The sequence below is a fragment of the Orussus abietinus genome, unplaced genomic scaffold (genome assembly GCF_000612105.2).
Source record: "Orussus abietinus isolate OABI.00-Male unplaced genomic scaffold, Oabi_2.0 scaffold16, whole genome shotgun sequence".
In the NCBI taxonomy this organism is placed as follows: domain Eukaryota; kingdom Metazoa; phylum Arthropoda; class Insecta; order Hymenoptera; family Orussidae; genus Orussus; species Orussus abietinus.
Window position 1 is genome coordinate 750,111 of NW_019394714.1, and position 14,867 is coordinate 764,977.

Genomic DNA, 14,867 nt, shown 5'->3' on the forward strand with positions numbered 1-14,867 from the left:
CATAATTTCTCTAAAATCACCCCGGATAAATTGAGACGTTTCTCCGGAATTCTCACGGTTTATTTCAGTGAAATAATTAATTTCTGGAATTAACAGAGTATCTTTTTTGGCTCAATCAAGTCTTTTCCCTCGGTTTACCTTTCCGAGGTCCAAACTGTCCGCGCAATGTCTATCATTAATTTCAATTAATTCCCAGAAATTAATTCCAGGAGTTTGGTACGATCGAGATGTCTCATTGAAGGGGGAGAAACGTCATTCTGGATTTTACAGAATTTCAACTGGCGGCGTTAAATGCATCTCGGTGCAACAGGTGGCGACGCGGCAGAGGCGGGGAGATTTCAATTAATTTTATCGCCGGGCTTTATTTTTCACTTATAATTTATCGACGCGGAGGCGCGCGTACCTAGGCATGTTTCAACGATGTTACGATACGTTTTAACGACTTTGCGACGGTTTTCGCCGACACCGTCGGTGCAACAAAATGTGCAACTCGGTTGGCGCCTCTTAATGCCGGACTCGGGTTGTCGCGGGTTGTTTATATTTCCTGAAGCTTCGTTCTCGATGTCATGGCAGCAATTCTCTGCCATACTTTAGAAGCCAATGCCGACATGTTAACAGGTGACACTTAGAGTCTAGGGGATTATTTCGTGTGACAATTTTCTTCCATATTACTGCACCGAAAATGTATAAATTCCTTGATTAATACGCTTTTTGTTATTTAATACGCTTTTACAATTAATTTGGCGAAGAAAAGGTTTCGTTGAGTAGCGCTTTAAATAAAAAAAATTACGATATCGTTATCGAGAAACTTGAAGAAACGCAGAAATTCCGGGTTGTCGTCCTATCGGTGAGAAGGTGAGATCGCTCGGCAGCTCGCCGACAAAGGAAAGGGACGATCGAGCAATAAAGGGCCCCATAAAATGTCCCCGGACTCGGTCGTGCGAGTCCCTGCGCCTTTCGCGAGCCGCTTTCGCGATGTTCGCGAGATGCATATCGAATGCACGAGTGCACTTTGCAAGGGCCTTGCACTCGGGCGCTCCTGGACCAGAACTCGAGTCGCTCGATTATTGTGGATCCGCGGAAAAAAAAAAAAGAAATCACTTAATTTCTTAGTCAACCCGTAAATGTCACCACGAAACCGTGAAAACTCTAAAAAAGGTCCCGATAGAATTAGAATTTATACATAAAAATTAAAAGTCTTCTTACCCATAAATATGAAATTTCACTCAGTGAGATTTCAGAAAAATTTTATAAATGACACCTGGCAATTTTTCGAGTGACATTTTTTTCTTATTGTCAAATTAAGGATGTAGTTGATTTATTCTAAAGAATTTGTTTAGGGGGTCATTAAGGGTATCACTGAATTTACTTAGAGATATCACTGACCACTCGCCAGATCGAGAGGTCGGGAGACAAATGACGAAGGGCGGTCGATCGGTTGTTCGGATCGAGATAATCGAGATTAATCGAGAGTTATGGACCTGCCACGCGAACCTGAAGGATCCGAGAGAAAACGCGATCGCGATCGATCCTCCATCGGAACGATCGACGGTCGAACGCTTCGCGAGGTTTGCGTTCCTTGTGGGAAGCTTTATCACTCCGTCGGTTACTTTGTCAAGTAATTGATTTGTTCCCTTATCGCGCCTCCCTCCGATATCAATTTCCTCTGGTACTTAAAAACCAAGATATAGCGACGGAAGGGAAAAAGAAATCCCCTTATGCCTGGAAATTGCATAAATAGACTTACTCAAATCGTACTTACACGACAAGTACATTTATATGTGCATATGTGACCATTGATACGAGTCTTAAAAATTCCCCGACAAGTACTTACCTCGTAAGAACACTTGCAATACATGTGTGACTGTTCATACGAGCCCCACACACTCACACATACGTCAACCTGTACTTACTTCCCAAGTACTACCTCCCTCGGTGCTCGAGGCGATTTGCATTCGGTGGAATCGAGTGGTCGGTTGTCGCGTTTCATGGAAATTACTCGAGAAAGATAACCGAAAGAACGTCTCTCCTCGAGGTCGAGAAATTCCTCGATCTTATCGACTCCCGTGGAGAGACGTCCGAAGACGTTCGACTCGCGGTTATCACCTGCGATGTTGAACGTGGGAATAATCGCAGATGCGCCACTTCCGAGCTCCGGGATGGGAAGAAATGAAAAGTAAAAAAGGGAATCATTCACTTGCAGGGGATTGCACCGGGTGGAATGCATCGAGACGTGTGTAAAGAGTGTGTAGAAAAATTCCCAGCTGATCGTTGGGCGCCATCTTGGGGGGACTTCAAGATGGCCGCCATCTCGCGTTCACAAGAGTCGTTATTGAGAGTGACTATGGGTAATGCCCGTTTTCGTGCATCGGTACGTTATTTTCGTGGAAGCCAATTTCCTGGACGATCGGGCGACGACGCGAGAAATTAAAGGGCTGGCGAATTAAAAGGCAGAAAAAGACCCAAGTGCGAACAAGAGGGACGTCCACGCTTTCTAGGCTCGATTACAGGAGCGGTACCGGCGATCGCGGCCTCGATGAATTATTGATAACATTCATTAATAATGTATTCCCTGTTGGGAGGATAAATTACGGGGTTGAAGTAAAAGGGACAACCGTCTCTTCCTAGCTTACAAAAGTCCAAGACCTTGTCGTTAAACAATCCTAAGAAATCGGAGGTTTACGCGTCTACGCACAGAAAATTAACAGATATTAAAAATAATTCAGTAATGTTCGTAAATTCACTCTAATTTCATTCGATCTTATTTTATTAATCACAGGGACATTTTCTCGCTCGGTATACCCCGAGGAAAAAAATTCATTTAACCGAGGAGACACTTTGTTAATTCAATTAATTATTTTACTGACTCTTTCTTTTTTTCGGAATTATGGCGATTAATTCCAGTTCATTCCAGTGAAATAATTCCTTGAATTGACGAAATATTTCTTTGGTTTAATGCATTTATTTTTATTTTTTTATTTTTTTTCCGCGTAGACACGTGGACGAGGGTGTCTCTTCACGAGACGAGGTGCAGTCAACGAGATGCACCGGTTCGCTCTGTGTAAAGTGCATCGGCGTGAAGTCCCCGAGATGCAGCGGCTCATCTCTGGGTGGTCCCGGTGCATACGCAGCGCGAACTTGTACCCGATCAATTTCCATACACCGCATTAATTTCCATAAGCCGTTTAGTGTAGGTGGAGGACGCATAATTGTACGCGTTTCCTCGAGTACGCGAATCTGTAGATGTGCAAGTACACGCAAGCCCTCGTTGATTAATGAATCTAAACAAGCACCTACAAAGTGTCCACCTTTTGTATCCATTGTGAGTGATAAGGACGAGATCTCTTATCCGATGACAATTTTAAGTGACAACTTTTTACAATTAAAATGTGTCAAAATTGTTGGTACTCCGGAAAGAAAAATTCCTGTTCGTTGTTTTTTTTTTTTTTTTAATAGGAAAATGTGTGGAAATGTTCTGGTACCCCATGACAATCACATGACACGTACATGACGGATTATCTATTTCATGTACTCTTTCGACACATTTGGCGGAAAATTGTTCTAGGAGTCGAACATGCACCTTCGGTGTGACATACCACGTGTCAACGCGTTCATTCGTGAGAATTACTTGCGAAGGTAATCGTGCACAAGAGTCATCGTGTCAATGGGGAAATGACGTGACATTGAATCGTGTACATGACGCGGATGACCGTGTCAACGGTGCACGCGATCGGCGTCGCACCTCGAATGCACTTGCACTCGAGTGCACCTGAGGGTGACTACGCGTGTTGAAATTGATGAGAAAGTTCAGGTACTTTAAATAACAGGAAAGCAGATTTTTCTCCCTCGTTTTAGACCCCTGAAAATGATACAATTTAAGGGTAAAATTAATTAAAATGATAAATTTGGGGAAACGATTTAAATCAGCGTGCAATTTAGCCAATGCATGAATGACTTTATGAGAAATTTCATTTTTAATAAAGTGTATATCCTTGGTATTAAATATTTCAGCCCAACGCGGCGGAAATATTCGAACTTCAATTGTTGCAATAAATATTTGAGAAGTATTCGTTCGCAAAATTCAAGTTGAAAGTCGATCATTTGAGGAGAAATCGCAGGGGCAACGGCACACGCACCGAGGGGAGGCTTACAAGGGTTCTTACCTGGTGATTATGGCACCATAAACCGCCTATGGGGTTTCCCGATAACGGAAAGTGGGATTTAAGGTCGTGGACTTGCCGCACTCTCCTATAAATATTTGGGTAAAATTGCGAAAAGTGATATTCCTCGGTGCACAATGCCAGTAGCAGGAACAATGGCACGCGTACATACAAAGAAAATGGTACGGGGTTTCGTACCTGTCCACGAAGACACCCTGGACCCTTTAGTACTACTCCTGCCGACAGGAAATGAGTCACTCTTGCATCTGTAAATAAAATATATATTATTTAAATATTTCATTTAACCAGAGGGGGAAATATTAGCAATAAGTGGAAATCAGCAGTTTCTCCAAAAATGGAGATGGCTCGTGCAGGGGAAATGGCACACGTACCGAAAGTAATGGTACGGGGTTCAATACCTGCTCGTTATGACACCCTTAACCTTTTGCGGAGACCCCCCATGGACAGGAAATGGGATTCAGGTGTTACGGCTTATATCGGTGCTCGACAAACGGGATTTATCCAGGGAAATTTGCGGGTTTTCCAAAACGGCGAGGCCAAAAGGATGCACCTGCAGGATGTTCCTTACGTCCAGGATAATGAGAAATCCAGTCTGTTTGGCCGCTAAGGCGATTTAGGGTTGACGTTTCTGTGATCTCTATCTCGTTTTACGAGACCTAAACGAAGCCTTGTAAACGGCGTGAGTCTAGAACTGGAAGTGAAAATTTGCCAATAAATTTCATACCTCCTACTTGGCTCGGTCAAAAAGGATGAAATAATAAAAAAATTGCCAGCTTCACTAGTTTTCATAATTTCTGTATTCTATATAATATTTATACGTATATACATAATTTATATATAATTTAGTTGTGAACGCAAGAACGAATTTTGAATTCCATTTTGTGAGAAATTTTGGAATTTATTATGATCACCGTATATATATATTTTTTTTTTCAAGTGACAAATCGTTCCAGTTTGATTGCATAATTTGTCTCGGTCCTTCGCTTCCTTAACCTCGCAACGGGAGGAGTGGTTTATTATTTTCTCCGGGCTGAGATTCTCCTTTTTCTCAATTTTGGCAGCGGGACGCACCGAGTCGTAATTTCATGGTGGACGCGTTGCTTTTTTAGGGACTTCTTACAGCGTCGGGGAAAATATGAACAACCGAGAAATCAATATTATGGCCGGACCGATTCCCTTCGGACGCGTGCAGCAGGTTGCCGACCCCCAAAGATTGACTCCGATCGATAATCTGATATGCAAATTAGATTCGTACGGTAGACATCGGTTACCTCCAAGAGAGGCCTTAAGCGGCCTCCGCATTGCTAAGCAAATTACCGATCGTTCCACTTGAACTTCATTTTTCGGTATGATCGAAGGCATTGACTTGCACTCTGGACAGTGATCGAGCTGCGTCCAGGTGCATAAAGTCTTACGAACGAATTTAATTACTCGCAATTACGAGATTTCGCGAAATCGAAGTCTCCGAGGTTGCGTCTCAAGCAAGATCACGAGTCTCGAGGAAGCGCTGCGTCTCTTTACTGAAACGTAGCCCTCTGGAATTAATTTCTTCCCTTCATTTGGGATGAAAACCAATGAAAGCCCTCACGAGTAACTATAAATCCACTCCACGATCAGCAAATTTATTTTACTCGAATTGTCGACCTTTAATTTTTTTTTGGTCATTCGATACCTCATTTTTCCATAAATTTCATATGTTTATATAGATCGATTAAAATATATCAGCAGGGTTCAAAGCGTCATCTTAGGCGTAGAAGTCGATCTTTCTTGTAAATAAATTGACGATGCATCTTCTTCCGACAGGAAGTATACGGACACCTAGAAGGTGCGCCGGGATATACGAACTACCTCGAAGGTCTTCGATGTATATGTACGGGAAACGTGGCAGGGCAACACATAATGTGGCTCTACATGTTTTATGTATGAGAACGAGATCACTTTGGACCCACCCACTTGCTAAGTACCTCACGATCTAGCTTCGAGTCTTGTCGCGATCATACCGCAACATGCCTTGGACAATGGAGAACAATTCCACGATGTGCCGTTCCAAATCTGGAAATTATTCCTCCTTGCTTCCTAAACCGAGGATCACCCTCTGGAGGACCTAGAAATAATTTACAAATTATCTAACAATTGTTTAGAAATTATTTAGAAATATTTGCGAAGCCTGCGCTCGTCGCACTTTGCATATCAATGTTTCCTCTTTGAGAAATATGTCCTTACTTGCGTTCCCTGTTAGTGCAAGGGCATTGCGCATTAATTTAACTCCTCCAAATTTTGCAATATCAATTCGATATTGTGTATTTAAATTGTATGGGGTTTGGGAACATGTTTAAGGCAGTTTAGTTCATGTCGGCGGAATTGGCGCCGATTTTGAAATACCCCCCTCCAAGATATTTGGGCGGAGTCGGTGGCGGACTTTTCGCGAAAATTTCCCCCACCCTTTTGGAAAAGGGTCCCCTAAATTGGCATAAATGCCTATAGACCTTCCTTTTGGAGATTATTTGTCGATTGTTCCCCTGAGCGTCAAGAGTCGGACCCTTGACACTGTCGGAATAGCACTTCGCCCTCTTGCAAAGTGCAAACACAGAAAATCGCCGACGCTCAGAAAAAATATACAAATTTTCAAGTCGCGTATTCCAAAACTTTCCAAAAATTGTAAAAATGTCCTTGGCCGAAGTGGAGTCATCGACGCTGTTCGACATTAATTACGAGGTAACTTTAAACATTATTTTTCCATTCGTAAATTAAAAACACATTACCGGAATATGATATCGTCGAAATGTGAAAAAAATTCCATGCTATTTTTTTTGTTATATTCTCGATTACTTCTGTCGAGGGGAAATAATTAACTTGATTCTATTTGCACATCTCTTGAATTACAAAATAAAGTTTTAACAATTATTTCTTTTTTATCCAGCTTCTGGCGCTTTTCGACGATAATCTCGGATCGCTTTGCGTCGAACAGTTCGATGAGGGGAATTTTGATTTGTCGGATTTCGAGATCACTCCCAGCCCCGTTAAAAGTTCCAGTACTTCGATAATTGAAAATCCGGAGGTCGTTGAGAGTCCCCCGAGGACGATTTTCGACACCAGCGATGAGATCTTCATCGATTTCGAGTGTCTCGTCAAAGAGTCTCGAGAGTTTGTCTTTGTAAAAAACGATCAGGGTGTAGAAAAATCCCGGGGAAATGGCGGGAACAATGAAGAAGACACGGTTTTCGCCGTTCCGAAAATCTATTCCTGCCTTTACTGCCCGAAAACGTTTTACAGCAGAGTGGCAAGCCGTAAACATCAAGTGCGCCATGTTAAGGATCAATTGCGATGTCCTTATTGCAAGTGCGGAGTAAGATCCCTGGGAGGACTGAGGAGACACTTCAATTATTTCCATTTCCCCTCTAGAAATCTGGTCACGATTTCTGGGCATTGCTAAAATGCAATAAGAAACTGGATCGACGGACATTGTAATTAGATGCACTTATTTTCTTGTACATTTTGTATATTCTGTACATTTGGTGAATTTTGTACATTTTTTTTTTAATTGGCTAATGTCGAATTTAAGGGCTGACGGCGACTCAGCCGATTGAATGTGCAACTTTGACGGATAAGACACGGCGGAAATTATTTTCGAGATGCAACAAATGGAATTGTTGGACAATTAAACATTCTGGAGTTGGGAAGGATTCGAGCCGGAAGAAGGAGCTCGGGGAGAGATTTATTTTTTTAATTGTTACGGGGCGCGGGAAAATTAATGTAATTGTTTTCTGGAACGTGTGCGGCAGTCAGCTTCGTACTTTATGTATAAGTGTTTAGTTTACATATGTGGCTGAGTATATAGGAAGTAATGTAAGGTTTCTGCCTGGAGCGAATTTTGAGTTTCGTGTCCGGTGATTAAAATTCCTGTTACGTGGAAATCGGTGAACTCATGTAACTCGAATGTACTTTAAATTAATCGAGGGTTAACAATCGTATATTTTGTAATGGAATTAAGGAGTTTGACGACTGCCATTGTCGAGCGCACGATTTGTAAAATTATGTGTTTCATATTTTTCTTCATACTCTGTCATGTACTAAGAATTTTCACACTTGAAATATACGTATTGAAAGTCCTTTTCTCTGTAACTTCTCTTCGTGCGACCTGAGAAAATCATTTCTTCGGTCAAAGTACAGAGACTTAAGTCTGAGTCATTTCTGACAATGAGTCATACTTATGACTTTGGCCAGAGGTTCATAAAATTTTTCGGAAATTTCGAACCCTCGTCGCCCGTTTATACGCTCTTACACAATAAACCCGGTATTGAGTAAAATGAGTACACAACATAATGTTCAAAACATGGAAAAATATATTTGTCAAAAGACATCCACTAGTATATCTAAACATCGAATTTCGTTCTCTACCACAAGCCGCATTTATTTAATACAACAGAGAAGCGCAACAAAGGGCCCTAAATGACCAAGTAATTAAATTCGCGTAAACTACCTTTCCATTTCCTTCGGAAGAATTTATTAACAATTTCGATCTTCCAATCACACAATTTGATAATTAACGAAATACAATTTTGTCACTATTCTACACAAGTACGGTCATTGTTAAAACTAGACGGCATGTACGGTACATTTCGCATGTTCATTTTTATCACTGGTAATTACATTCGCAGAAGTGACAAAAGTCATGTAAAAGACAAGATTGGAGCAATAAATTCTAGAAATTTAGTAGAAAATCCGAGGCGCGACGTCTTTTAAGGCGATTTGTCGGGAATAACAAATAGGAAATTTTCAATAAATTATCCTTGACAGGATGCCACGTGCTTCCTCTTCGCGAACCCCGAGAGGAACGTCTTGTCGCAATTGGGGCACTTTACGGAATCGTTACGAATATGCTTGATCATGTGACCTCTGTACACCAGTTTGTGGAAGAATATCTTGTAGCAGATATTGCACTCGAAGATTTGCGGCTTGCAAAACTCGAAGTCGTCCTTATCGTGCTCCTCCTTCTTCCGGGACCTTCGAGGCTCCTCTTCCTTCCTCCTGGGATACAAGCCAAGATAAAGAAGCTGCTCGGGAGGCCTCTCCATCTTCCTCTCGACCTGGACCTCTCGTCTCTCGGGGGTATCCACCTTCGTCCTGAGCCCCTTCGTCGAGATCCTGATTTTCCTGGGTCCGTAGCCGAATTTCTTGCTCCTTTTCACCAAGTACCTCACGGCCACTCGGTACTTCACCTCAGCAAAGTTGATCTCCGGCTCCTTGCTCGACTTCGGAGGTCGATTGCTCTGAAAGAATTAAATAAAAAAAATTAACAATAAGTACCAAGGACTCTCCTAATTAACATTTTCACCATTGCCGAATTTTTCAATCGCGATTTGGATTTATTTCCAGCTCGGTACCGTACGAAGAACTCGGAATATCGGCCCGACGTTTGGTCCATAATCCCATACACGCGCTCGGGAATTTCGCCCTTATTGCAGAGGTGGAGATGAAAGGTCCGTTTTCCAAGTCTCTTAGAAAATCCCGACCGCGGGGGAAATTCAATGTCAGGTGACCGGAAGTATTGTTAGGGACATTTTTAGGACATGGATATGTAATTAAATCTGGTAATTACTTACCAAGCGCGTTCCTCGTACAGACTCCACCCACGACGAACTCATACTTTGAGGCTCACGGGGTTTTAGATGCGATTATGAGTCTTCGATGAAAATCGATCAGCCAGACGGAAAGTTGACTTGGGCGATGAATGAAAATCTCTTTGCTGGTTTCCTTCCGTACTATCGAGGCGACACTCTCGAATTGGTCACCGGTGGTGTTAGGGCTCCCTTTTAAAGGGCCGGTCCCGACCGATTAGCCAATCGGCATGAAATTTGGAAAAACTACCTGCAATTTGCCGGGGACCGGCAAATCGGTTTGCGAATTTCCCCTCCACCCTTTGGCGGCCATTTCCGGCGAAACCGACGCCATGACCTGAGCGAGAATTACCCCAAAAATCGAAATTGAGTACAAGCCTCTGTATTTATTATAAATATATTTTATGAATATAAATCCACTGTAATTAAGATTTTTTTTGCAAATCCAGAAGTCGCGAGAATGTTAATGCATTTCGTAAAATAGGAATTTTGGCAGAAAGAAATTATTCGACCTAACTTATCGAACCTCGAGCTGTGAAACGATGTATCGATATTTATTCTCAGTTCTTTCCAGATAGAAATTTTTAACGCAGTTAACATTTCTGGATGCATCGACCAAATGAAAGAGTATAAAGGCATGAAATATGAAATTCTTAACATTAATTTTAAAAACCGAATTTCCACGCGTTCGGGAAATTTTTGCTCAGCGAAAAATGGCGAGGATAAATAAATTCCAATATTATTAATAGGAGGAACTGAAATATTCAGTGGTCTAATTTAACCGATTCTTTGAAGAACAATGTGAGGCATTTTCTGGTAACTTGCGGTACAGCAGGTTGGAGTACCGAGAATTTTATTACCGAGGACCACTTACGGGTACTTGGGTCGATCGGGTTAAGGGGATTAACAGGTGAGGCATGCACCTAGTCACCGTACCAGTCGGTCAATAATTACTGTCGGTGACCTTAATCATCAGAAACCATATTTCCGATAGATAATTGTCCAAAGCTGAACAGGTATTACTGCAAGTCCCGACAATTCCGAAAACTGCACTCGTATAAACCGAGAATAAATATTTATTGCACCGCACGTGGCGGTACTCTTAACCGTAAACCAGATTCTGGAATCGAAATGAATAAATAAATTCACATTCCAACGTGTATGTCCTCGAAATATCGAAATTTCAAAATTGAACATCATATATAACTCATAGAAACAGGAATGAAATATACGATATTCATAATTCCGGAATTTATGAATTTTTCTATCAACGGCGTAAGGGATGGCATTCTGAAATAGTTTAATGGATCTCGGTGTATCGATAATTAATAACAACGCATTGAATTTATTTATAATTAGGGAAGTTACCTAAGTGCCTTAATGGTATACAGGGGATGATGTTAATAAAAAATAAAAAATAAAAAATAAGCAAGGAAGGACACGCGAATCCTCGCGACCTTATCCTCGGTTCCTCTTCTTCTTGGATAAGCTGCGTGCTTCTGATTAATTAATCGCAATTAAGGGACCATATCTCTCCGAGGTATTACTCACCTAATTCATGTTCGAACTTCCTGCACGTGCTCTCGGAGGCTCGCCAATTTTTTCACACCGTCCATTTTTCGTCTCATTAATAATCCCCGTGGCGCAGTCGCGCCTATTAATAACGAGGATTTTGCCTCGATTTGTAATTACCGATGATTTACAGAGACGTATTACTCTCCCTTTCCCGGCATCCGGGGAGATCAAAAGGAAACTTCCGAGGAATCGCAGATACAAAATCTCGTTTCCTCCTCTCAATTAATAATTCTCACGGCGTAAATAAATAAACGCGGAAGCACTAATAAACATTGTTTTCTCGTTTCCATATTTAATAATACATTATGATTTATTCATTAAATTGAAATTCACATGCAAACTTAAGTCATTAAAAATTATTAATTCCTCATTAATGATCATCGTCTCCTTGAATTATCGAAACATTGACATTTAGGTGCATTTCATTTTTCGAGAGAAAAATTGACAGAGATCTTTAACTTATGGCATTGATTATTGGGAGAGGTGAAGGACAGATTAACTCGAGAGTCGTTTCTTATCATTACTAATTAAGAGATATCGAGAGAGCGAGAAAGGGTTAAGAGGTGCGACACCCACGCCAAGTGGCGGCTCCATTCCGATTATCTCCGAAGCACGCCCTACGCACCTGAATGCAGTTGCAGTTGCAGTTGCAGTTGCACGCACTCCTCCAACCCACGCAGACCGATGCGAATGCACCGACCGGTAACGAGGTCGGCGAGTACTTTTGCGAGAATTACGGACCGACTGCATGCAAGAGGACAGCTTGCAACGTTGACATTGCAGACTTGCATTTCCTGTGCAAGAGATGCAAAAATTGGGGGGAGAAAAAAAAGAGAGGAAATTCTTCCAAATAACAAAACGAGTTCGTCATAAATCTGGGAGTTTCGTCGCCGACTTCCATTTCGATAATTAAAGATAAATTGCATTAACCTGTAATTGTCCCCGCAATATTGCAAATAAGCAGGAGTACTTTGAATTGATTTAAATACCCAGTCGGATAAAGTGAGGAAAAATTGCAATTTATCGACAAGTCGAGGGGGAAAAAAATTCATTTATGGGAGATTAAGCCTAGAATCGATGCTGGAATAATTTATTCCCGATGAGGGGGATCGATATTTCTGGGGCTGGTCGCGCGTTACGATCTAGAATCGATTATTGTGAATATGAAAAATAAAGAGACGTGCCACCCTCCGCGTTTCGCTTCCCGATCTGCGAAAGACGCGAGAAAGGAAGGCCGAGAAACTTATCATTTTCGTGGGGAACAAAAGCGTCGTCCGATTACACAGTGTTACGTTTAAATTGCCCCAGGGAAATTGGGGTAGGTAATGGCTGCTCGTTTGACTATAACCTGCCGAGAATGCTTCCCTGGAACCCCCGGTGATCCCTCGGGATCGGGATTCCGTGGATGCGAGATCGTGCATCGATTACATGGACGTGTACCATCTTCGCCAAAGTGCATCCTTTGCCTTCAACTCGGACTGATGAAACGCGCAAAATTAAGGAAAAAATTGATTTCAAATCCCCGGATCGAGAATAAAAAAAAAGAAAGAAAGGAAACGATGAAATATGCAGAGACATTCCAGGCGAGATTTAATTTCTAATATATAAATTTTAATACATATATTTTTCATCGTGGACTTGCCGTTGGAAAGAACCTCAGACCGTAGGAGATTCACCTGAGAATTTCTCGGCCTCGTAGAGGGATCTCCATCCTTTCTCTCGATCAGGAGAACGACAGGTTAATGATTTAATTAAATTAACTCGAGTTAGTGGAGAGTCAAGGAAGAATTCCAATTAAATGTCGGAGGAAGTGAATCTACCCGGGGTCCTTCGAGGTGATAATTAATCGGGACTCCCACCGAGGATGAAAATGTCTTCGCAGGATCCTTCCAAAAGGAGCAACCGGGTACATGGTATCCTTACGAGGGGATTAATAAAATGGGCAGACAGCTCCTCGACATCCTCGCGCGATGATACGTTCCGCATGCATAAGGAGGGAAGTTTTGGTCCTTTTTGTTATTATTTTTTTTTTCTTTTTCTTTCCTCGTAACGGGGCCCGAAGTCCTCTTCCAGGCCGAGTACACGTAAGGAACGTGTCTCCCAGCAGAGGCCTCGCCATTAATTTCCGGTTCGTGGCTCGCGGCCCGATCTAGGAACGAGAAGAGGAGACTCGGCACGTAAGGGCGGCCACGTATACCCCGAGATGGATCTCCTTCATGGCAATCACCTCCTGGGTGGTCGGCAGGACCTCCTCGGGCCATCCTGGCTGCCTATGCTCGTATTAAGCCATTTCCCCTCGTCCTTCGAAATCCCGGATCGACAGCGCGGGGAAAACGCGACGATTCCGACGCAAAAGCGACCTCTTGTCGCACGGAGGTCCTATGGACCTCCTACGAGTTTAAACAATAATTTGTCAATATTAATGAGGAGCCTCTCAAGAGGCTCTTAACCCTCTATAATCCTATTTCTTAATTTTTATTTCCACGCCGGGTAAAAAATTATCCAATACTTGAAATTAATAATTTATTTCTTATTTTTTTCTTTCCACGCCGCATAAAAAATTATCCAATACGTGAAATTAATAAGCCTTGTGATGTAATAAAGTGGGATTAATTCGGAGGTACTTTTGCCTAGGGATTTAATTTCCCGAGCATCGGTAACGCCGAGGTCCATTATACCTTTACAGGTCGTTTTATCATCCGTTCCACTTCCATTACCACCGCCCCTTGTACTTGTTACAAGTACAAGGAGTACTTGTAGCTGTACTTGTACGAGATACCAGGTCGTAGTCGGATTCCTGCCAGGAGTAACAACGCCGCGGATAAGTAATCGCGGGTAACGGAGCGAATAATCAATTCCAGGAGTAATGTAAAATTTCGATTTACAGGAGGTAAAAAAGAAAAGGGGTAAACGCCGGTGTTTAAGTAAGGTTAGGGTCGGTCTTGAGGGCTTAATCGTACCCTATAAAATCCCCCTTGATTTCCTCCACGCGAGGGAAGCGCTTAATGGGAGGAAATTTCCCTCCTTAAAAGAGATGATAAATCCCGCTTTATTGCCGAGATCGATAGATCCCGATTTTCGGCTGACCTCACTTTGGGATTCTTATGTCGATCTGCTTCGATCGCTTAATTAGCATGTCTTGCGAAATGTTCATTACGGGAGGGAAAAAAATTATTTATGAAATTATCATACATCGAGAAATAAATTCCTGGGGAAAGGATTTCGGGGGATTTATTGGCAAGGATTGCGCGGATAAACGGAGGCCATTAAACGCAGGATTACGCGGGATATTAAGAGAAGAAGAGGAGGAAGAAAATCAGAAAAAGGCACCGTGAACCCGTTCTCAATGGCCTCGGAGTCGTTCCTCGTCGTTTCGTCTCTTCTCTCTGCCATCTTTAACGCCGAATCGAGACTTCGATCTCTCCGATGTCGAGCCACTTGTTACAGGAGAGAAGAGACCGGGAGATTCTTACGATCCCATCTGAGAGACTCG